The 20,324-nt window shown below is 41.8% G+C and overlaps 1 protein-coding gene across 1 annotated transcript in view; it reads left to right on the top strand.

Moving 5' to 3' along the window:
• Nucleotides 1–343: 343 nt before the first annotated feature.
• Nucleotides 344–20,324, top strand: part of LOC149805272 (longistatin-like) — a 31,500-nt gene continuing 11,519 nt past the window's right edge. The window contains exon 1 of the mRNA XM_089948999.1: nt 344–484. The gene's annotated coding sequence lies outside the window, so the exon portion shown is untranslated. The remainder of the gene's footprint in view (nt 485–20,324) is intronic.

The raw sequence follows: 20,324 nt of genomic DNA, 5'->3' as shown, positions 1-20,324 counted from the left end.
TAAAAACAAACAAACACGGGACTAAACGGGTGTCCGTACCTTTCAACATACGACTGAGTTAAGAACTTTCAATATATTTGATAAATGCTTCCTTGTCTTATTGTGAGTTTGCAATTTATAATTCCATTGATAATTAAGAAAATGACTCAAAAGGAGACTTTGATTGCAAAAACACCACCTCCCCACCTGAAAATAAATAAATAAATTAACAAAACAGCAAATTCATCGACAGGTAGAGGACTCACTTTAAGGAATCCTTTCGAAGACTTCCCATATTATTTACCGGAAATGACTAATAGTAACGCCCCTGGCTATTTCTCTGCACACAGTAAGTACGAAATGCTATAGTAATGTTGGGCGTGTACAAGCGCATCTCACTGCCATACATCATGTCATCTCAGCTGTCAACCTTTACATTTCCTATACGTGTCCTTTAGTTAACAAGACGCTTGCGTTAAGAACTTATTCGAGGGAGAGCAGTAAGGTAAGTTTAATATTTTTTAAAAAAAAACAATCTTAGACTAATGTTGATCAAAGATGTTCAATTGAGTACAAAGGAGGATATGGTCTCGAAAGAAACTTTTTGGAGTAAGATTATTTTAAAGCAACGGCCTAACTTACACAAGCAAATCATACAAACATATGTTTGCGTGCGTTAATAAGAAACGCCATTAACAGTAAAACACAGAAGGTACATAAGCATAAATGCTAAATTTCAATATTTACATCTAACACGGCAATCTGCACTTACTGTCTTGTTTTTATATTTAATATTTTTTTTTGCAGAAGGCTGTTGAAGTTCGATTTTATTATATTTTATTCATTTTAGGACTTGCTCTCTGATGTATACTCATAAATCGAGTATTGTTGATGCTACACGCTGAATAATGGCTTGTATAACCGCCACAGGCTTTGTAAGACTATGAAGATAAAATACCCCAAAACTCCCTATTTGAAAATTAGATTAACCCTGGTCAGCCATTGAGGTGTGCCTTGGACAATGCATTTAATTCCTATAGCTGAAGTAACCAACCAAACCAAATTATTCAGAAAACGAACCCAATACTTTTTTCTAGATACACCTCCAAAATTATTTACATGACAAAGGGGTCAAATCCTGACCAATTATTTAAGCACATACGATTGTAAATGTAGCCATACGGCATATTCGTTCAAAGGCGATCCTTGATGCCAATTGGCAACCAATGTGCTGAATACAATACCATTACTCATCTGTCATGTTAATGAAACCAGACTACAATTCACAACCATGATCACATAAAAAATTGGCAGATTCTCCTAATGCACCCAGGGCCGACATGGGGGAGGGGGGCAACCTGGGATATATCCCCGGGGCCCTAACCCGTAATAGGGCCAGGGCCGAACAGCCGAACAACACATTTTAATTTTATAAAAGAAAAATTTTGTTTGAACAAGAACTAGGAGAGGCCCGGGAGTTTCTTAGCCCAGTGCCCGTGATCGTTCTTTACAGCCCTGGATGCACCACCATATTAGTATTGCTCGAAACCAGGTGATACATATTTGTTGATAGAGAAGTGTAGCTAAATGTGGTCAAAGTCATACTGTTGAAACTACCAGGTACGTTAGACTCGTACACTTCGAAAATCCTGATATGAAAACTGTACGTGTAATATCGGCGACATTTTATACCCTTTTTATTTTATAAAATAAAAATTTGCTGTACAAATCAATTGCCAGATATATTGTAAAAAAAAAATAAACCGTATAAATAATTGCTTGGTTATCCTATCACCATAATGACAACCTTGCTATGGTATCAATTAAACCCGTGTTTGTTTTTTGTGGGGGGGTTTTGTTTTTGTTTTGTTGTTGTTGTTGTTGTTGAAAATTCACAGTTTTAATACTCGCACGTACGGACAATAAGAAAAAGGGACATCATGGATTTGATAACAAAAATGTTTAAATCATTGGGTAATCAAGATAACACTATCGAAGCATAAAGGTTTGGGCTGAAAACACCATACTGGCAAAGGTCTTTAAATATCCGACAAGTTTGGGTTGTTTGGTTAGATGTTTTACACAAGTACAGTGTATGTTATTTAGTGCCAAGACATTTAAAGTGCCTTGCCTAAAGACGCACCATAGTAGCCAATAAAGGCTGACTCGCTCATAATATTCGAACTAGCACCCATCTGGTTGAGAGTGTGGCACACTAATTTCTGAGCCATTTGGGGCACGCTAATTTCTGAATGCTAAGGTTATAAGTGTGTGTGTGTGTGTGTGTGTGTGTGTGTGTGATTTGGATTTTTAACGCAGCTTTTTTTTCAGTCATATCGCTACAATGTCTGCAGTGTGGCATTTTATAGCGATGTCTAGCACTGGGGCATCATGCCACAGACATGTAGCACGATGTCCCACCCAGTCACATTATCCTGACACCAGGCCGACCAGTCCTAACACTAACCTCTTAATGCTGTGTGCCAAGCGAGGCAACTGTTAGTACCATTTTTATAGGTCTTTGCTATGACTCAGCCTAGGGTCGCACCCACGACCTCCCCGCATACGAGACAGACGCTCTAACCACAAGGCCACCGGAGCGGTGAGTTTATAATTGAAGGCATTCATAAAATTACGTTAAATAAAAGGAAGTGGTGACAAAAAAGGGCAACTATCTCTTATCCTTTTACACTATGTTTCAGGATGGTAGGAATCTTATAAAGCAATATAGCAAACACACAAATAAATTTATATTTTAAACCACATCGGAAGTTATGGATAGTCAAACGTTATGCCAATTCTAAAACAAAAAAATCAAAATTTCTTGATATATTCTTTCAGAGATTGCAGATTTCTTACTGGTGCATATTGTTAGATCACGATTTCAAATATCGTGTTTAACAGTGTGTAACGCGTACTATATGACACATACTGAAGATTCAGATCCACACTCGCATAAACGTACATCTGGGTACTCTCTGTTCGCACTTTGGCACGATTTATAATGAGTACATATGGGAAGCAAATTTTAATTTTTGTAAAGGTCTCGTAGACTAAGTTCGGCTGGGATGGGATGCTCCCAGTATTATCTTTAATTATTACAGAAGACCCACCCTGGCTCGTTTTTGTTAGAAATTGAAGCAGTGATATAGATGCAAAGCTCCGAGCCCCCAGTCAGCGATGCCGACAGTTAAATTACTGACTTCACAAAAGGTGGAATTCAAATAAACAACAAATTTAATGCCATTCAATAACAGATAGTCCTTCCTCAAATGAAATTCAATATTCAAAACCCTATCGCTCGTCTTTCACTCGACCAAGTGACGGCCTATTTCATCATCTGACTTAGTGTGATAGATTTTCCTCCTGTCCTGTGTTTCTACTCATCTGTGGTATTTCTTGACTGGTACCCAGTACCCCTTCAGTCCAACAACTACGTCCTCACCCTTCCACTTCCTCCACTTCCGTTCTCTCCTTTTCTTGTCTCCCAGAGACTCGGGACCAACTGTACCAGGGTATTTCCCATCTCTGTCTCCTGCAGCTCCTCCGGTCTCTAAAAGCTTCCTGTCCGAACACACACAAGGACATTAGTATATTCCTCTAGCTATCTAGTCTCACACTAAACAACAATCTATCATCAGATAAGCCATTACCTTCTTTGGTCACGCATTCGTGAACATCGAAATACCCATACTTTCTGGTATGATATACACGGTATCAACTGCTTATCATTCATATATCAATAGATTTCATCACATCGGTATATGTAGATTCTCAATCTTATTATACAGAACAATATCACATAATCAGACGCATTTCTGTACATTACACTTCTACAAAGTGTACACAGATATCCACATATCCATGCGATGATATATCCTTACACATTATACTTCTACAAAGTATAAACAAATAGTCAAATACCCCTATTAACTAATGTTGCACACTGCAACTATTATACAAAGTTATAATTCATTTCAACATTGGCAAATCTAGAATATCACATGAATAAATGCACGAGGTTACTACGAATTAACCAAACAGCGAATTACAGTATTAATTCTTTACATAAACATTGCTCATATCTCAAAATATTCATGTAGATCAAACACTACAAATGAATCAAACCCTACAAATGGTAATTCTACGTACTATCGATTCTAGTAATGAAGTATACATACTGCACATAATTAAAGTACAATTACCTTGCCGTAACAGATTGCGACAATCGAGCAAATGAGTCACTGACCTGTCCGAAGCTCCTTTGTAATTCCCAGGATAACAATGTTTCCCGCCAATTTCGAATGACGTCGGAGTAGCTTATAACTTCCTTATGTAATTCCCGCAAGATGGTTTAGCGACTACTGATGTTTAGTTTCAAGACACTAGATTTAAACTTGCAATTTCAATGGTGGCCACGTCTTGCTCAATTCCGAGTGGATGTCAATTCACCCATGGTCTACATAATTAGCAGACGCTACCCCCTCCCCGGCAGTCTGTCAAGGGTGGATTTACGACCCCCACTTGTTGTTCCTTTGAGCCCAACACCGGCAATTCATGCCAATTACATGTGAATCGCACGCAGCCAAATAAGGCGCCAGTAACAAGTTCCTATGGCCATGTTATATACAACTGGCTTCCTACCCGTCCTTTTGGTGTCGGCTTACACTATCGTAACATAAGCCGGCCGGCCAGCAGTGTACACATCGCTTTGACACTCAATGTTCGCAAGGCTGACACTCGCAACATTTATGAAGCGAATAATTAGCCTCAGGGTCTAGCATATACATGTTGCAATCTGGCTATTGTTCCTTACTTATAACGTGACAAATCACACACCCCCACACCCCCCACGCTTGAGAATAAAATCGGGATTTTATTCTCTCAAATTTGCTCCAAAGGCAAATGTGCGTTACACACGCAATAAAAGAAAAAATCATAGCGATGCTACACACTGACTACGGACACGAATATGCACACAACATACTGTTATTTACAGAGCGATCTATGTCATTTCAGCGCTCCTACTCATGAAATCAACGCATACGTTCTCTGTTCCTTTCCTGATCTGCATCTGGTACTGCTGTAAGAACAGCGACCATCGCATCAAGCATCCATTCGACAATTTCGCCTGCGCAAGATAGGCGAGGGGATGGTGGTCAGTTTCGAATATGAACTTGCGTGCGTACAAGTACAGCTCGAACCGTGATATTCCGAACACGATTCCGAGGCATTCCCTCTCCGATATGGAGTAGTTCTTTTCGTCAGCAGACAATTTCCGACTGCCGTACGCGACAGGGAAAAGCGTCCCCTCGTGCTCTTGTAACAGTACTGCTCCCAGTCCCGTGTCGCATGCGTCAGTGCGAAGCACGAAGTCTTTGGACAGATCTGGTAGGCGGACAACCGCGTAGGATGTAAGCCTATCCTTTAGCGTTTGGAAAGCGTGCTCGCACGCATCCGTCCAAATAACTTTACCCGGGGACCGTTTCTTGGTCAGGTCAGACAACGGCACCGCGATCGCGCTGAAATTGGCCACATACCTCCGATAATGCCCGGTCAATCCCAGGAACGATCATACCTCAGTTTTCGTGGTGGGCCGTGCGGTGTTTCCCAGCTGCTTAACCTTTGACTTTTCGGGGGACAGCGTGCCTTGACTGAGGGTGTGTCCCAAATAGTCCAAGGTTCGGAACCCAAGGTGACATTTGGAAGGTCGAGCCGTCAATCCCTCCAAAACGTCAGCTACCAGAGTGAGGTGTTCACCCCACGTCTCAGCAGCAGGGAGGGCGAATCGGACATTTTGTCCAAACGTCATTTGGTTTAATTAATACTTTCTGCACTCAGCGGATCCGGTGTCGTCAGCGCCTGGTAAAAAAAAAACGACGCGGTCGTCGGGGGATCGTCCAATCGTCATTTGGTTTAATTAATACCTTCTGCGTGCCGATCCCAGCGTCGTCAGCGTCGGGTAAACATAACGACGACCGCGTCGATGTCATCGCCCTCCCTGCTGCTAAGAGTTACAATGATCTTATAAACAGAGTGATCACTAACTCCTCCTCTTGTAGATCAATTAGGTTATTTGACTGATCGGTAAGTCTAAAATTAATTCTTGTTAAAAACCGATTATGGCATCGCATATAGACCGGATTAATCGGACTCTCAACGATTAAAAATCCCGGAGGGGCTGTTGGTGAAAATGAATAAAGGATATACCCCTGTTGAGCCTGATTTGATTGCTTGGTATCCACCTGGTAACTCCCTTCGATAACATCACACACTAGATTGATTGCTATCACCGATGCAATATTTACGTTGTATGGAGCAATATGCCTACCATCCTCTCCGTTATCGTGTCTGAGGATAGTTGATGGGGCGAGAAAATCATTAAGAGATTTTCTTAGTTCTGGTGCGTTGTATCCTGGAAACTTGAAATCGGGTAAATCGGCTTCTGTGATATTATACTCGGTTAGGAATTTTTGTTTATTATCATCGCTGTTAGCGGATATTGTTTTAACGATTCGCTCATTAATATATTCCATGTCTGATATAAGTTGATTTAACACCTCAACGTGTTCTCGTGCTTTTGTTTTCCGTAGCTGTTCTAGTTGCAATTGGTAATTACGATTAATCTCGGCAAACGCATCAGTGATATCATTTAAACCAACTGTGACCAGGGCGGATAATTTAGGAGTTTCCTTATACGGAAAATACCATTGCATGGTATTCCTGTCTTGAAATATAAACCTACTGGGTAATAACGCGCCTTTTATAATAGACAAATCAGTTCGATACCGGGGGGTAATCTCATGATACGATTGCGCATTCGTGTGCAAGTCCGCGGAGATTTCATGAGGTGGATTCTTAGGCCATCCTAGTATGGTTCTTATTGAACTGCCATAAATATCAACCATATACCCCGGTGTGCTTATTTCAATCGTCGACGATAACGTCGGTTCATGAACCGTAATAGCGATTTTTGATTCCTTTCCTGTGATCGATTTTATCCTGCGTTGAAATTCTTTATTGATTTGTTCTATTTGGTATGACCCAGTTGGTATTGTAACCTCCTTCCAGTCTGGGGTCCCATCGGGTTTATTTGTCCATGCAAAAACCAGCGAGTTATTAGGTTGTTGTCCGTTAAATGCGTCTGCTCGGATATTAGGCCAACTGTGATATATTCGCAATTTTGCCAGCGCTATTTCCTTCACTGGAACCGGTGATGGGAAGTTCACACTGAATTCGGGTTTCGTTGACGTTATCGATATCATACTTGTTTGTACCGGAGTGGTGTTTTCCGCGATCCGTTGAAGCAATTGAAACCCTTCGGGGTTCAGCGACATTATTATTATTCGTTGTTTTTAGTGTTTAATTTCAACACCGAATCTTGTTTTAAGCCACTGAAGTGGTTTCCGGCTTCCAGTTGAAAATTTTCGATTTTTGACATCGCGGAGCCATACAACTGGACCATCGTGGAGAATTCAACATCGGATATGAACGAATTATCAATCGACAACGAGATCAACCCGGATAATTTCGAGTACGCGTCGGATACTATTTGATGTTTTACTGTATACTCGTTGAGTTTTTTCTGAGAACACGATGATATCTTTCTAGTGATTGCGTTGGCGACTCCAGCAATTGTTGTCGCGGCGGAGATAGCGATTGGAACAGCGATCGGGGCTATCATGGTCACCGTGGATAAAATGACACCGGTACCGGCTACTATACCGGACACCGAGTACACGGCCACGTCGATGGCGGTTATTTTACGACGGTATTTTTTTATTTTTGCGCGGTATTGTTCGGAAAGCGTTTTTAAGCTCGCGGAGAATTCTTTTGCGGTATCGAATCGATATTGATGTGACGTCGGTGATACCTCTGATTCAATTACCCTGGTGGTCATTTTTATTTAAAAGAACTAGTGTTTTCAATTACTTAGATCCACTACAAATTCCACATACCATGTGATGTCTGCCCCAAGTAGATCGATATCAACGGCTCTAATTATAAACCGTTCAGTTGCGTCCTTGTCAACGACTGCTGATATTGTATTGTTGAACCCGTATGAACTCGACGATGATATATTAAACTGCATCGCTGAAATCAATGTCAATCGATAAATACCCTTAACAGCTGCGGTGATATTTACTGCATTATTCGTAGGAGTCCAATCGAATGATCCATACCGAATTGTGTATACTGTGTTGATGGTGTTCCTATGAGGGATTTTTATTTTTTCGAGTTGCTCTGTCATTCTAGGTAGTCTGTCTTTAATCGCTTCAACATCAGTCATAAATATTCCTACTCCCCGCCAACTCGCGTCTATATTATTCTTGTTCGCTGCAACATCAGTTTTGATTGTTTCTATTTCCCCTCTATACGCGTTTATATTATTCTTGTTCGCTTCAACATTAGTTTTGATTGTTTCTATTTCCCGTGTATTCTCGGTCATACTTTTTTTGTTCGCTGCAACATCAAGTTTGATTGTTCCTATTTCATATGTATGCACGTCTATACTTTTTTTGTTCGCTGCAACATCAGTTTTGATTATTCCTATTCCCCGCCAATACGCGTCTACATTTTTTTTGTTCGCTTCAACATCAGTTTTGATTGTTTCTATTTCCCGTGTATACGCGTCTATATCAATAAGGAATGTATTTATTTCCTTTGTATGCGTGTCTACACTCCTTCTGTTCGCTGCAACATCAGTTTTGATTGTTTCTATTTTCCGTCCATGTGCGTCTATATTATTTATGATCGTTGCAACATTACTGCTGATTGTTTCTATTTCCTGCTCATGCGCGTCTACATTATTTTTGTTCGCTGCAACATCAGTTTTGATTGTTTTTATTTCCTGTCCATACGCAGTGATATCATTTATAGTTGTTGTAATCTCATCCAGCTTGGTATTTTTTTTACCAAAGAATTTATCAAAGTTGTCATCGATCCTGTTAACATTTTTTCGTAACGTGTAAAATTGGCCCGACAGCGTCGTAAACTCCGAAATAGTATTTTTTATTGTTGCAAGATTCGGTTCGGTTACCGTCGGGGTCCCAAAAAAACTAGCGGTAGTGAGTTGTATACCGGTGACAGATTTTTTCACCTGCGCGTCAAGTTCGGTCACCGATCTATCTAACTTTATAAAACCGTCCTGGACTAATGTTACCCTATCCGTCACCGTCGATAGATGTTCACCCGGTTTGAGTCGTCCGTCGCTGGTATACAACGCGATAGCGTTCTCGGTGGCATCACGCTGTCGTGTTAAAACGTCATCCAGCGACACATTACTGGATTTCAATTTACCCTGGCGGTCTTGAAATACAACTATTTCACCTGGGTCAACACTTGTTAGGTTCAACGTCTCAGCGATTTCATCCTCGATTAGTTTTTTTATGTCATCGGTGGCGGGTGTTTCCGTGGATTCTTTCCGCGCCGAAATAGGTCGTCCCCAAATATCAATCATCGTTATTGTAAAAAAAGACGGTGTTTTTAATTAACCCGCCGGGCCTCTACGACTCCACTAGTGTATTCGTTTACAACCACATGAGGTGGTTTTCGCGATGATGAAATCGCCGCGAGTACGTTCAATACCTCACGGACGCATATCGGTGGGTCACTTAATCGCTGTGTTGGCAGCGTGGAATACAAAACCGGGGCTGAACACGCCCGGATATACCGCATGAACTCGTTCGGCGGGGCTAACCCGTATGAATCAAAATAGACGATCGCACGCGGATCAATCGCGTACGCAACCCAATGAGTTCCCGCTCCGGAGGACCCATCGAGGTTAATTATGCCGGTTTCAATATTCCTTGGTGCCGCCGGTAATTGATCCCTCATAAAAACACCTCTGAAGTTTTTTATCGCTAACGCGTCTGCGGCATCTATTAAATCAAAATTAGACATAGGAGTCATTAAACGGTTCCCGGTAGTCTTCGACCCTTTCCCGAGTACCATGAATACGGGGTTCCCGGTAGTCTTAGACCCTTTCCGGCCACGGATCGTTTTTTTTTAATAGCCTTTCCCGGTTGCCTTCTTCAATGCCATTCTCGCCGCGGTACCAACGGCTCCTAACGCCGCCGCCTTAGCCACTGCTGGTGCGGCCGCGGCAATCAACGCTGGAATCGCAGCTAACAGCGGAAATATCCCACCGGTCTTTTCCATGTTTTTAATCGCTGCGGCCGAAAAATCTATTTGAACGCCCTTTTTATTCTTCATCGCATCATTGAAATGTTTTATTTGACGCGCCGTCAACGATATCTTATGATTACCACCTGCCATCTGCGACGGCTTCAGCGTTATTGTGGTTCCGCATTGTTTAGCCGACTTTGATCGTAATTTCTTGACTTGACCATCAGTCAACTCTACACTGACAACACTATACGACATTTTATTGTAAACGCGTTTGTGTTTTCAATTACATGTTTTCCACTGGCGCATCAACGATTCTCATTCGTCCACCAACACCTTCTAGCAGCATTGATTTATCGCTGAGAATGACAGCAACCGCTCTATAATTAACACCACCCGGGGCTATACGAGCTCGGAAGTGTATATCAACGACGGATTGTCTCGTTAAATCAAGATGTTCCAACGAAAAATAATAAATCGGATACAGCTTTTTAAAATCAAGTTGTGATATTTGCAAACCAGTGTCGACGTTTTGATCACGACCCATATACGACAGCAATCGATGGTACACACGTGCGACATGGTTGTCGCCGTAATTAAGCTGTATATCCTCGGATGGTTCCTGTTGTCCGTTTATTCTCAGCGAAACATCCCTGACTCCTAATTGATCAAATATCATATGGCTGCGTTCTTGATTACCCAATCGTTCCCTATTCTGTAGCGCTATAAATACATGACGTGGGGCCGAAACACCCTGTTTTGATGCCAAGTGCCATGTAAACGTATCGGCGACGTTATCCTCTTTAGCATCAGTTGTTACCGCTAGCCAACTCAACAACGATTTCCCTCCCTGTTCCATAAATGATAACAATCGTGCTTCCGTGGTAACTGATGGAGTCAACACCGGCATCCACAATGCTATTTTAGTTAAAACGACTTTACCGTTATCGACGCCAGCAGCATGCCATATTGCATTGTTATCATCACCCCTTCGCGTTAGCGCGATTGTATGCTTAGCACCATAGATAACTTTTCTGACATTTCTGCAAAATCCGAATATGTGATGGAGTGGAATCGCGCATGAAAACTGTCGGCGTTGTCCTTGCAACATTGCTACTTGTGCTGCGAATCCCATATTGTAATTATCGTTAATACTTTTCATAACAGTGAAATTAGCGCCTGGTCTTGCTCTGCGGTCTGGGTTATTTGCTTCAGCCTGTGGGTCAACTGCGGTATCTCTTTCCGCCAGCACGTTAATGTACTGAAGATGATCAGCGTTATTAGTGGTATCCTTCGCAAACATCATAGATGGGCCCGCCGATCTTGTATAATCATCCGAGTATCTCGCTAACCCAATTATCGTCGTTGCAACATCAACCTCGCGTTCTATTGATTCAATTTCTCGCCCGTCAATAAGATATCTGGCACTCTCAAATAACGCCATGATACCGTTGTTGACGAAGCCAACTCGAACACGATCGTCATTTGCGTATGGTGCATTATCGGCAACATTTGTCACGAGTTCTCCCTCAATTTCGATAAACGCTTCACACGGCAAAAATTATTTACTGGTATCTTGGACTTGAAGTTCAATTCGCGATCGTAGGTCGGCTTGTGGTGGTTGATAGGAATAAAATTGATAATCACGGACAGAATCATCCCTGCGCACTGGGGCATCCATATCAAACGCGGGATCAGCGGTTCGCGCAAACATTTTATTATTTATCATGTTGATGTTTTCAATTGCAATTCATCAACGTCGTTTTCGTCGTAAATTCTTTGAATTCTGTTTAAGACCACTTCCCGCTATCGCGTTCATGAGCGCGTTGGTTGCCGCATCGGCGGATGGCGGAGTCGCCATTGGCGGAGTCGTCATCAATGACTGAGCCGCCAACGACTCTAGTTTTTCTTCCACGGCGTTATTTATTACTTTACTGACATTTGCAGGCATCACTGTTGTTGATGGCATCACCGGTGGTTTCTGTTTTCTTTTTCTCACCAACGACATTAGTTTGTCCTTTGCTGCAGAAAACGCCTTTCAGGCAACATCTCCGATAGCACTAATTCCCTTATCACGAATAACATCAATAGCCTTCATTCCTAATTGTTTGGCTAACGGCGCCACTTTTGGAGCCATTCTTGTAAATAACCCCGCAATGGTGCTACCGAGACCATCTCCATAGTACGCGCGGTAAACAGGCAATCGCGAGTTTACCACGTAGACGAGTACTGGTTTATCATGGTTGTAGTGTATGATCATCTTTATTATAAAAACACCAGTTTTCCAATTAGTGATTGATCACCCCCCCCCACCACCGAATTATAAATTTTGTCAAAAACATCGATTTTCTCTAAATGATTTCCTGGGGTTTTCATCGGCGGTAAAAATCCGCGTTTTTTGTCAATTTTTGTTAATTTTTGTCGATTTTTGGTCGTTTTTGGTTGGTTTTTGCCGGTTTTTGGTAAAAAACATCGATTTTCTCTAAATGATTTCCTGGGGTTTTCACCCGTAAAAACCAACCAAAAACGACAAAAAAACGACCAAAAACGACCAAAAACGACCAAAAAACGACCAAAAACCAACCAAAATTAACAAAAACCAACCAAAATTAACAAAAACGACAATTTTATAATTTTTTTAATCATCCACGAGTTCGTCTATGAGCGTTCGATATGCATTAATGTCCATGATACCGCCTGCAAATAACCGCTTGCAAATATCAGCGGCCTCATTGATTATTTCCGGAGAGTTATTTCCGGCTCGTTTTCCTCCGATTAGTACTTCCAGCCGTGATATATCACTGAGAACACTACCAGGACAGGTAACGCCGTAGGATTCTTTACCAACAGAGTATCCCTTTCCTTTTTTGGGGTTTTTACTTTCAACTTCCTTGTGGAATGCGTCGTAATCGGGATCACCACGATGTGGTAATGCATTCTCATGTTTACTCGCTAAATACACTATTCTTGTCCAATCCTTTAACGTCTTTATATTTTTCTCGTAACCGCTATTGATATGCTTTTTATCTCGTATGCTCTTAGCAAAATTAGAGGCAGTAAAATTAACTAATTCTTCCCTGCTGTTGAAGGCTCTAATTTGATCTATTGTGCTCTTTTTAAGTACATTACGGGGTATATTCCCCCTTATCCCTTCTTGTTCTTGTATTTCTTCCGGTATTTCTTCCGGTATTTCTTCTTCTGGTTCTCTTGCGGTAGCACCTAGTTCTTCTTCGTCGGCCATTGTAACATAAGGTTCTTGTGGGTCCATTATAGCGAGTGGTGGTGGCCTCCGTGTTGTTTCTAAAGACCTCTTCGTTTGTTCGGTCTGAGCCGCTATCTTTTCAAGTACGCCAAGCAGTGACGCCTTTTTCTTTCTTTCTTCGTCGGGAATATCCCCGTATATCGCTGTTTTCACATCCTTGGTTGCACTCGTTATCGGAGCAAAGAGTTGTTCACTTCCAACAGTAAAATCAGTTTGTAGTTGCTGCCGCGTTTGAAGTTGTTCTCGGACCCTGTCTCGTAACGGTATGAACTTTTTAAGCGCCGCCAGCCGCTCTCTGGCTAGCCGAGTAGTAAGTGATTCACCTACCATTATTGCAATTGCTCCGCAATTTCTAATTTCCCGCCGAGTGTACCATCGGGGGCTCCACGGAGTTTTCGTCTATAATCCTTCTAATGTTTTTGATCTTACTAGAAATCTCCCGGCGTCGTTCATAAACACGTCCAAGTTTTTTTCGTATTATTTCAACGGCAGTAAATAGTCCAATGAATGCATTTACGTCATTGTGGTACAGGCTCTCATTAATCGCATGTTGTAATCGTTTTATAAAAAAGTACTCGCGGGCCAGGGTAAAACGCCCCCGTTTCGATTGTTCGTTAATAATCTCATAATCGGATAATATTTGTTCGCTGTCGAGACTATCAGATAATTCAATTCCTTGATTTTTTAATTTTGAAATCTCGGCTAATATATTATTAATGTCTTCGATATTCATATTCTTATAAAACATCTTATTTTTAAATAAAAAAAAAAATTATTTTACAAAATGAACCCCGCGCAGTGTGTTATTTATTACTATTGATAGTATTTAAACATAAAAGAGGTATTACAGACAATTCGTCATGGTGACCTTATTTATATACGAAAATCGAATTCTGTGTCCTGTCCTTTTTGAGATCGCTTTTTGATATACTCGTTCTGCTACTTTTCGTATTGAGGCGATACAAATGTCAAAATATTTTCCTGCCTCATTCATCGACTGAAATATTTTTTCCTCGTGAGTTGTTGTATCAAATGACTTTACGGGTTTTGCTTTCTTTGAGTATTTACCAGTTTCGCCTTTTTTGGTATTTTGACTTTGCGAGATAGCTTGCAAGTTTATAAGAGAATTATCAGTCTTATTATTATTAATATGATCAATCACAAGCCCATTCTCGATTAATCCGTTGAATACTTCAAATACCGCCCTATGAACATAATACTTCTTCTTTCCGGCACCAAACATCAAATACCCCTGATTATTTACGGTACCAACCGGTTTCTTCAGTCTGCGGTTTCTAACAACGCCGTCGCGAGATGTCTCGTAATTAACGAGCACAGGGTGAGGCCTGAACTCTTGGTCCATTTGTATAATAATACTACTTGTCTAATTCATTATTTGGTTTAATTATAAACCTTTCAATGTAGTCTTGAGGAGTTTTGATAACGAAGTCAGCGGTGGGGTCAATGACGGCGTTTTTAATTCGCTTGTCGTAATAACGTTTTAACTCTCTGTATCGCTTTCCTCCACAATTGATACACAACTGCGATTTTCCTCTTACACCAACGCGACAAACCAAGCACGGGAGGGGGCCAAGAGAACCATTACGAACGCTTTGTGAATGATACCCGCAGAATTCACCTCTACATGATTTATTGCACGGGGTTGTCGACCCAATCATCAACCATTTGCAGTGATTCATTATACTATATTCTTTTATTTAAATACTTGTTTTAATTATATGGATGAGTTCGAGAGATTAGCAGCAATTAAGCCCTGGAAAAATATTAAATTCAATCTCGATAGAGCCCTCAAGGACGCGCCAAAAGCGTTAATAAACGATAGAACTCTGTTAAATAAAATACGCGATTGTATCAATGAATTCAAGCGTGATGGTGCATCTCATAGTTGGTCAACATTTCGAATTGATGGCGTTGTTGATGCTACCATGAACGACAACCGCGCAGCAACGATAATATCACAACTTGGCTCCAGCAAGTATTTCTTCAGAGTAAAATTCATTGTCCGGGTGGAATCAGGTAATTGGATCATACGTGATAAATTTGAACCAGTTCTCAGCGACAAGAAAACAGTCACTGTTAGCCGCGACTCCAAGCCGGGGTTGTTAACCGGAATTGACAGACCATACTATGAACGAGCGTATCCTGAAACAGCAGTTGTTTATGGAATATACCCGTTAAATAAGCAACCTGATATCGGAAAACTAGCGCCGATGAAACAGTCAACGGGGATAAATTGTGTAGCAGAACGAGTAATAGAGCATTTTACAAATGCATATCGAGGAAACAAATTGACTGATTTACGACGCAGCAAAATCAACCAGTGGGAGGAGACAGTGCGCGAGCGTGGAGCGACCATCAGCGACATAGCAAGATTAGAAACGTCGTTAAGATTTCCAATAAACGTTACAACGATAACCGGTGAAGTATTACACGAATCGAAGTATAAATCAAAGGGAGCCCCAATCAAAATTATTGATCATAACGAACACGCGTGGACGCCCGCGATCACAGTGTTTCCACGGGATAGAACAGTAAAGTATATCCCGGGGGAATTTATACAAGATGGTTTTCTCGCGGAGAGGAAACTATTTGATGCTATTGCTTGTTTGTGTAAAAACGACCCTGTGTCAGTGTGGTTACTTCGCAGCGCTGAAAACGATGCGGATACCTTTGATCAGTTTGTAAGACCAAACGGTGAATTATATCGCACTGAAGCGTTTCACAACAAGATGAAAAAAACCGCCATAGAATTTGGAGAGCATGATGAACAACTGCTAACAAATTGTTTTACGATTCCATCGGTTGCGGCTCATGTTGCAGCAAGGAAAAATGCGTGGAGTCCAACACGCAAGGAATTTCTACCGGATGTACAATCCAGTTGTTTGGAATACTATCACGGTGGACTATGGAACACTGAATACAGCCGCGACGCTATGATTTCCGTTGATATGGTTGCCTGTTATCCAGCGAGTTTTCTCGGGTATGGATCCGCCGCTGAGTATTTCAAACGATTTGGACACCCCAGACATGAAATGACTCGTGTTGCTATTAATGGACCACTGCCTGATTTTGATTTAACCGGATTTGCTCGCGTAGTATCATTTGAGTTCGCGGCAGGACTTCATCGCTGTTGTTATATTTGGATCGGTAGACACATGTCTGAAAAGAAGTGGTTGCCAATAGCGCTGCTACGGTATATGATTGATTGTAAAATGCTTGTATTGTTGATTGTCAGTGACGCGATTATATCATACCGGGCGCAGACTGAAGTCTGGTTACCAGAACCGGAGCGTCTAGATAGCATAATTGACGAATCCAGAAAACACATTGATGCCGACGAGGAATATATCATCGAATGGTCCAGGAGGATATTCAACCAACGAAACCGCGAGGCAAAAGATCTCGGTAGAAAAATAATCGGTAAGTTCACACAAGGTGGAAAAAACTGCGATTACAAACGATATTGCTCACGGCTGATTATAGATGACGCAGAATATGATTTCGTAATCAAGGACGCAGTGGCGAAAAATAAATACGTGAACTGTAAAACAGCTTTCTTGTCCAATGGAACAAAGTTGGGTACAGTTGTTACTTACAGCGATGGAGACAGCCCAGCATACCCGCATTTGAGGGCGTCTATGCTGGGTTATGCCGCTATCAATTTATTCTCGATGATAAATAGATTCCCCGACACCGCGGTTAGAGTAGCCGTTGATTCATTTTATATAGACGTAAAGTATAAGGGAAACATAGCCGAGTTTACTAGTCCGGACGAGAGTTGGGGTACATGGAGAATTAAAAATGAAATACGACGCGATTATTCCCCGTCAGCAGATGTCACCGTTGAGAACAACTACTTACGCGGTGATAAATTGTCAGAATGGTCTAATGCACCACCGTGTTCTGATCCAATTTGTAGACACAAAACAGTTTATTTAAGCGGCTGTGGCGGGTCAGGAAAGACGACTCGGGCAATTGAGTTATTTCGAACGCGGGCAAGTATAATCGTGCTTACACCGACCCATAGACTAGCGCGAGAGATAAAACAACGAAATGTTGACGCCGTTACTTATCACAGCTTTTTTCGATACAGCGGCGGTGAGTGGACTCCTGATCGAATGGGCGAAAAATTTATTCCTGAGGTTATCATCTGGGATGAGATATGTACTGTTTCGTTAGATGTTTTACAAATGTTTCTTGATTGGTTGCTGCTCGCGAATACAGCGGTAATCATGTGTGGGGATCATGGTCAACCACCACCATTTGTCGGCGAGGGCCCACATGATTGGTTAAAGGGTTTTGTGGACTATTATGAAGAAACCGACACTGATTACCGAGCACTTGATGAACAACTGCGCGAGGTTAAAAAATTAATCAGATTACAGCCGGATAGAGTTCAATGTGAAATAATCCGCGAGGTGATTCCGGAAACGCCGTTAAATGAATTCTGGGAAACATGGAGACCAAACGATTTGATTGTAGCGAGTAGAAAGATAGTCAGAGACACACTTCAGCGGAAGTTGTTTACGTTGCATAAGGAAAAGTTTCCAACGCGTCCAGTGCCGTTATGTTATAGACCCGCGGATACACGGCGGCAGAACATTGAAGTTGAAATCCCGGCCCCGACAGCGTCAGGGACAAAAAAACAAATTCTCGTGCTGAATGATATCGTGCTCGTTGATATCAGCGTCGTCGAGGACGCGCTACGTGCTGATAAATCCCCGTGGACGCTAGGATACGCAACAACAATACATTCCTCGCAGGGACTAACCATCACGGACACAATTGTTTGGATGGTTGATAATCGCATCGAATGGTCGAATCTAGTCTATCTTGCAGTGTCCCGAGTACGGAGAATAAATCAGCTTCGAAGAATTGTTATTGACGAAGCCAGTGACGGAGTCACCAACGACAACGACATTATCGATGCAAGCGTCATTGATAGAAAACTCTCGGGTTACCGCCAACAGGATAAAAAAAAAACAGCGGCGTTTTGATATTGATGCCGAATTAATAATTGCGTTACGACAACAACAGAATAATCACTGCGCGAGTTGCAATTGTGTAATGAGTTGGCCTTATTCGGATAAAGACGCTTGCCAATTTACCGTGGACAGGATCGATAACAGTCTCGGTCATGTCAAAACCAATGTGAGGTTGACATGTCTTGAGTGTAATAGACGCAACGGCGCTAGTTAAGACTACGCGGGGGTAATTGAGTATCGTCAGGTATCACTTGTAGTTGCTCGCGTGTAAACCCCCGCTGTGGGGCAGTTGAATCCAGTCTATAGATCGATGGTCTACCAGTTGATCGTGTTATCGTTGATATGTTATGTGTGGTAACACTCCAAATAGGATCAGTAGCTCTTTTTTTACCACCTTCAAGCTCTCCTGGTTCATACAGATATCTAACAGTGACATCGCCGAGAATCGGCTTGGAAACGCTATCTATTTTTGATCTTCCGGGTATATACTTTTTTTTAATCGCGTCGCTGGGCTTCATGTTGATTGCTCGGGTAATCTCGTTATTTAACGCGGCAATTACGCCTGGTAACCTTTTGACCCATTCACGAGATCGTTTTTCTTGGATGAATTCCTTCGCGTATTGATATCCAAATAAACGTTCAGCAAGAGTCCGATTGAATCGTTCAACAATTGCCTGATCACGATGTAGCGCAGTATGACCTCGTCGTATCGCGACGCTATGATGTTTCAACGCTGATAAAACAGCGCCGCGAAATTCACTACCAGGATCAACTTGTAATAGATTTGGCCAGCGCAGAGGACCTCTTCGATAAATCCGCTCAAACGCACCGGCTACTTCAGTTGCTGACTTTGTTTTCAACGGCTCCGCTTGTTTATATCGACTCGCAACATCAACTACGGTTAGCGCGTATTTGTAACCGTTGTCATGCGGCAGAAATAGTATATCAGCCTGATGAACTTCATTAGGTACGCTGACATCAAAGCGCGAGAAGTTGATTTGTTTAGGCGGTGGTAGACAGATTTGCCATATAGCCTGTTTGGATAACCAATTAGCCGCAGTGGCCCTCGTTACTTTTGCAGCGCTTGCAAGCTTACCAATTGCGGCCTTCCCCTTCCAGTATCCTCTCGGAGAATAATAGATGGATTCCATGTTGTTATTATAAACGCTAGCGTTTTCAATTACCAGCGCGAGAAGCTCCGCTTCCAATCATTAATTTACCTTTCATAGCCGATTTTACCAACCATGAGGCCAATTTTTCTTTAAAGGATTTATCAGGAATAGCATTTAGCGCGTGAATTAATTTTACATCCGCGATATGACGCTGTTGCAGATCGCTACTTTTGTAGTAAGCAACATCATGAGCATGACACGCCTTATCGATAGCGTTTATTGGATACTCACCGGGTTTGGGCTGATTTTGATCATCGAGTCTGATATCTAATCGTGTTCCGGGGCCACAGTAGCTATATCCTGGGAGGTGTTTTTCTCCTGGATACTTTGCCCACGGTGTTCCGGGGAGTTTTGATAACTTGGCTGCAATATCACCTCCTCGCTTTTTTTAAAAACATCCCCGGGTTTAATAGAAATAAATCTAAATTTCTTTATACCGCATTGTACACACTTACCAGTAAGTGCCGATCTATTATTTCTTGTTGTAACGGTTGTCATATCATTTGTACCAGTACGCACTCTACACTTCACACAATATAGATCCATAATTAATGTATAGAGATATGAATATAATTGATTTTTCGGCGACTAAAACAAGAGAACCAGTTAAGCATGTTGCAGCGTTACCAAACTCGATCCGGATGATTATCATCGGACCATCTGGATCCGGCAAGACGCAATTGTTACTTAATTTAATAATGAGATGGATGAAGTGGGATAAGTTGTATTTTGGTTGCTCCTAGCGTAGATGATCAACGATGCTACGAGGTGTTGAAA

This window comes from Sinohyriopsis cumingii, chromosome 2, assembly GCF_028554795.1.
Source record: "Sinohyriopsis cumingii isolate HCF-2022 chromosome 2, ASM2855479v2, whole genome shotgun sequence".
Lineage (NCBI taxonomy): Eukaryota > Metazoa > Mollusca > Bivalvia > Unionida > Unionidae > Sinohyriopsis > Sinohyriopsis cumingii.
This window is presented reverse-complemented; position numbering and strand designations above follow the sequence as displayed.